This window comes from Pan troglodytes, chromosome 1 (assembly GCF_028858775.2).
Source record: "Pan troglodytes isolate AG18354 chromosome 1, NHGRI_mPanTro3-v2.0_pri, whole genome shotgun sequence".
Classification (NCBI taxonomy): domain Eukaryota; kingdom Metazoa; phylum Chordata; class Mammalia; order Primates; family Hominidae; genus Pan; species Pan troglodytes.
This window is the reverse complement of record NC_072398.2, coordinates 23,554,391-23,559,649: the sequence shown is the minus strand read 5'-3', so window position 1 is coordinate 23,559,649 and position 5,259 is coordinate 23,554,391. Positions and strand designations below refer to the sequence as shown.

Here is a 5,259-nt window from a genome sequence, read left to right as displayed (position 1 = left end):
TGAGCTTTGGGGCTCATTTCAGGTACATGCTGGCTTTAGCAACAGAGGAAAAGCCATTATCCCTGTCTTCTTAATTTCCCTCAGCAATCAGCCCTAGCAGGTTCACCATGTTCTCTGTGCAGTTTGAGACAAACTCACTAAACGTCCTGTTCTCTGAAAAATGATCCATCCAAGAGGGCACAGGCCAAGAGTGTTTCTCCTTTTGGTATCAGGGACAGGTTGTGATGCTGCCGTGATCAAAGGCATGAGTTCCTCAGGTGAGGGGGCAGCCCGGCTACAGCCCTGGTGGGGAGGGCTGCACTTAGCGTAGGAGCTGGCTATTTCACTGCCCCCACCCCATCTTCATTGCTTCTAGGCATCCGGAGCTCTATGGTGTAACGTATATCCTGGAATACTTCCAACATCTCTGTTCCAGGACTTGCTGGACGCAGACCCACTTGTGATACGGTTAGAAAAGTCACTTTTCATCTCCTGTCCTAAGCTGCTAAGAAAAACGAATCATGTAGCCTAGATTTACATGTTTGCCTTTTTCTGGTGATCATGAGTGACTGATCTGAGCAATAAGTATATGACTGAGAGGCCCTCGCCAGGCATTTGTGGAGCGGATTGCCGAAGCTTGGTTAGTTAAGCAATATGCTAGAAATTTGGAGATCATGAACTCTGACTTTTGCCACCTTGCCACATGCTCTTCAGCCAGTTATTTCTCCTATGTTCTGCCTTTATAAAATGGGGATAAGCTATCTCTGAGGTTGTTTTAAGAAGAGACACTAATGAAAATGATTGTCAAGTGCCTCTCTAAAGAGAAAGCACAGTAGGCATAAGTGCTTTACGTGATGAAATTCCATCTTTCTTCCTCCCTTTGCAACCTGAACCATGGAATCAATAATGTTTTTCCAAGTGCAGTGTCCCCAGGACAAAATATGAATCAGTTTCCTGAGCTCGGCAGCCCTCGGATGGGGAGTAGCCCCTGCCCTCTGGGGCCTGGTGTCCAGGGTGTGGCTGGCTTTACTGCTGTAAGTGCCCATCTTATCCTGGGATTCCAGCCAAGATGCCAGGGTTGCAAATTTCTCTGATTTCAGAGGAAGATTTGTTTAGGGGTTGAGTCTTCACAGTGGCTTTTGCCATCTATCTCCATTTTATTTTCTCTTTTATCGAGTACCTATTGTACCCCAGGCACTGTGCTAAATGCATTCACCTACATTATCTTGTTTAATCCTCTGAGCAGCTCGGCAAGGGGGGTGTCATTACCATTCTTATTTTACCTCACGAAATAGACACTTGGGGGGAGTGAAACGAGTTAGCAAGGTAACACAGAAAACAACGGGCAAGGCCAGGATTCCAACCCAAGCTCATCATTACTCTCTCATGCTTCCTTTCCCACAGTTGCCCTACATTCAGACACTTCCCATTTAAGAAAAAATCAAACTGCAGTTTGAGAAAGCACTAACTAGAGAGTTCAAGGGAGCGGGGTCTTCTGCCCACACCTATGGGGAATATGCTGTAGGCATGGCTATTGGGTACTACCTGCCTTGGAGGATGAGGGTGAAGGGAATGGGGTCCTTCCTCCTTCACCTGGTCCTGTAGACCAGTGCCCAGGCCTGTGTGTTCTCAGAGCAGTTCCTGCCCATCTGAAATGCAGAGCATCCAGGCTGTCACTGCTACAGCAGGGCCCCTAATGCACTGCCTTACATCAACATGATTGTCAACTCATTTCAGCTCAATCATCCGGCCTTGTGAGAGACGCCCATATGCTGAAGAGCCTTTCTGCAGTTCTGCATTGAACTCTTCATGTGGCCCCATCTAGTAATGAGTGCGAGTGGTAAGTGCAAGAAACAGAGCAAGGGAGAGGACCCTTCTCTTGTAGTTCTTTTTTTCTTTTTCTTTTTTTTTTTTTCTTTTTTTTTTTTTGAGACAGCATCTCTCTCTCTCACCCAGGCTGGAGTGCAGTGGTGCAATCTCGGCTCACTGCAACCTCTGCCTCCTGAATTCAAGCGATTCTCCTGCCTCAGCCTCCCAAGTAGCTGTGATTACAGTCATGCGCCACCACGCCTGGCTAATTTTTGTATATTTAGTAGAGATGGGGTTTCAGCATGTTGGCCAAGCTGGTCTCGAACTCCTGACCTCAAGCGATCCACCCGCCTTGGCCTCCCAAAGTGCTGGGATTACAGGCGTGAGCCACTGCGCCCAGCCATTGTAGTTCTTTATATAGAGAAAAAAGTACGGATGACTAGTCCTTGTATCAGTGAAAACTGAGATGTAGAGCAAAGCAGAGCTGCCTATAGATCAACTGATTTGTTACCAAAATAAGGGAGGTTCCTTCCTGACAGGTTTGCTTGGGGACTGGGGGAGAGACTGCAGCTTATTGCATAATATCTGTTTCCCTCTTAATTATAAAACTCCAAGTTTATATGGAGCAAAGTACCCAGCTAACATCTACATTTCCAAGTGTTCCTGGCCACTGAGATATAAGGGAATATTATATGTAAAAATTTCAAGAAGTCTGCTGAGAGGGAGCTGACTCAGAGGGCCAACCTTTTGTTGCTTCGCTTGTCCTTCTCCCTTTGTCCTGCTGCCTGGAATGTAGACATGATGGCTGGCATGCCACTGCCCTCTTAAACCATGAGGTAGCCTTGTGGATGGAAGTCAGTGCTAAGGATGGTGCTGCAGAAAGCCAGAAGCAGCTTGGGTTCCTGCTAACTTCGTGGAGCCACTGTTCCTGCCCAGAACTGTAGTTCCCTGGAATTCTTTTACATAAGAGGATAAACCTTGTTTTCTGTTGTATAAAGTCTAACTTAATCCTAACTGACAGATTCTGTTTGATAGAGGCACCTGGAATTTCTAGCTAGTCAAGGTCACCTGAGCCCTGTCTGCTCTATCTACCTCCTAAAGGCACATACCTAAGTCTTCCTGATAGTCTTTGCACAAGTTATATGATCACCTGTAGAAGGGTAGGTGTGGAGACTTTTTAGGGAATACTAGATGAATGCCTGAATTCTATTTTTTGTGGAACATGTATATTGAGCACCTACCACACACGAAGTACCATGCTAGATACACTCGGGTCTACTCTCAGGACACTTAAATAGAGCATTTTAATAGACCGACATGGCAATTTAAATAGAGTGAGATGGCTGGGTGCAGTGGCTCACACCTGTAATCCCAACACTTTGGAAGGCCGAGGCAGGCAGATTGCTTGAGGCCAGGAGTTTGAGACCAACCCGGGCAACATAGTGAGATCCCGTCTCTACAAGAAAATTTTTTTTTAAAAAGTTAGCCAAGCTCAGTGGCATGTGCCTAGAGTCCCAGCCACTTGGAAGGCTGAGGCAAGAGGATCACTGGAGCCCAGAAGTTCAAGGCTGCAGTGAACTATGATCACACCACTGCACTCAAGCTTGGGCAACTGAGTGAGACCCTATCCTTAAAACAAACAACAAAGTGAGATGTGCACTGTAAGGGAGTACTCTAACAGAGGAGTTCCCTAACCTAGTCTTGTAGAAGGTTTGCAAGAAAAAACTGGAGCCTGTAGGGCAAGTAGGAGCCAGTCAGATGTAAAGTAACCAAATGAAGAGCTTTCTGTGGATGACACACAATCCTTTTTAATGGGCTACAGTTGTCTTTCCAAACAGGCTATGACCCAGCAGCTGATTCTTGCTAAGCTTGCAATGATCTTGCAATGATCAATACTGGTAGCCACTCCATTACCGTACCCACGGTTTAGAAGGTAGTTTGTATTTTTCCTTCTTTTTCTTTTACCACAAACTTTACTCCCTCCTAGGGTCTAGAGTAAGGGAAAAAAATGTGTGTAGATCAGGAAGTCTGATTATGTACCAAGAGTAGATTTGGTGGTTGTATCCAGATGGGTTTGCAGTCAGTATGTGGTCCTAGGCCTTGGTCTTGGCAGAGAGGCAGTGCAGGGCAAGGGAGCTTCCCCAGTGATCAGTGGTCTCTAGGGAACCCGTTTGACTTTGTCACTCTCAGACCTGATCAGATCCAGGCAGCTCTAGGTCTGCTGCTTCTGCCCTGAACCCAAGTTCTAAGTTTTTGTTTACATTCAAGATGAGACTGGCTGGGCACGGTGGCTCACGCCTGTAATCCCAGCACTTTGGGAGTCTGAGGCGAGTGGATCACAAGGTCAGGAGATCAAGACCAGCCTGGTTAACATGGTGAAACCCCATATCTACTAAAATTACAAAAAATTAGCTGGGCGTGGTGGCACATGCCTGTAGTCCCAGCTACTCTGGAGGCTAAGGCAGGAGAATCGCTTGAACCTGGGAGGCGGAGGTTGCAGTAAGCCGAGATCACGCCACTGCACTCCAGCCTGGGCGACAGAACGAGACTCCGTCTCAAAAAAAAAAAAAAAAAAAAAAAAAGATGAGACTGTTTTTGATTATAAGTAACAGAAACCAACTAAAGCCAGCTTAAGTACAAAAGGATAAGTCAGAGGACAGGTAAGGATTTTCTTTTTTCCATCCAGTGGCAGGAAAGCGCAATGTCGAATGAAGATATCAAAGTCATAAACTAGAAGGTATCAGGAGTCCCCAATCCACATGGTAATGAATAAACAGTGCTCGCGGCCAGACACAGTGGCTTACGCCTGTAATCTCAGCACTATGGGCGGCTGAGGCAGGCAGATCACCTGAGGTCAGGAGTTCGAGACCAGCCTGGCCAACATGGTGAAACCCTGTCTCTACTAAAAATACAAAATTAGCCAGGTGTGGTGGCAGGTGTCTGTAATCCCAGCTACTTGGGAGGCTGAGGCAGGAGAATCGCTTGAACCTGGGAGGTGGAGGTTGCAGTGAGCTGAGATTGTGCCATTGCACTCCAGCCTGAGTGACAGAATGAGACTCTGGCTCAATAAATAAATAAATAGATAGATAAATAAATAGTGCTCGCTTTGGCAGCACATATACTAAAATTGGAACAATACAGAGAAGATTAGCATGGTCCCTGCATAAAATAAGTTTTGCGTGTGTGTGTGGTTGTTTTGTTTTGTTTTGTTTTTTTGAAACAGAGTCTTGCTTTGTCGCCAGGCTGGAGTGCAGTGGTGCAATCTCAGCTCACTGCAACCTCCGCCTCCTGGGTTCAAGTGATTCTCCTGCCTCAGCCTCCCGAGTAGTTGGGACTACAGGCGCCCGCCACCAAGCCCGGCTAATTTTTGTATTTTTAATAGAGATGGGTTTCACCATGTTGGCCAGGATGGTCTTGATCTCTCGACCTCATGATCTGCCCACCTCGGCCTCCCAAAGTGCTGGGATTACA

The 5,259-nt window shown here is 46.6% G+C and overlaps 1 non-coding gene across 1 annotated transcript; it reads left to right on the top strand.

Moving 5' to 3' along the window:
• Positions 1-4,885: 4,885 nt before the first annotated feature.
• LOC112207041 (U6 spliceosomal RNA) lies at positions 4,886-4,993 on the top strand. Its single transcript, XR_002941523.1, has one exon. It is a non-coding gene; the product is annotated as a U6 spliceosomal RNA (small nuclear RNA).
• The last annotated feature ends 266 nt before the right edge of the window (positions 4,994-5,259 follow it).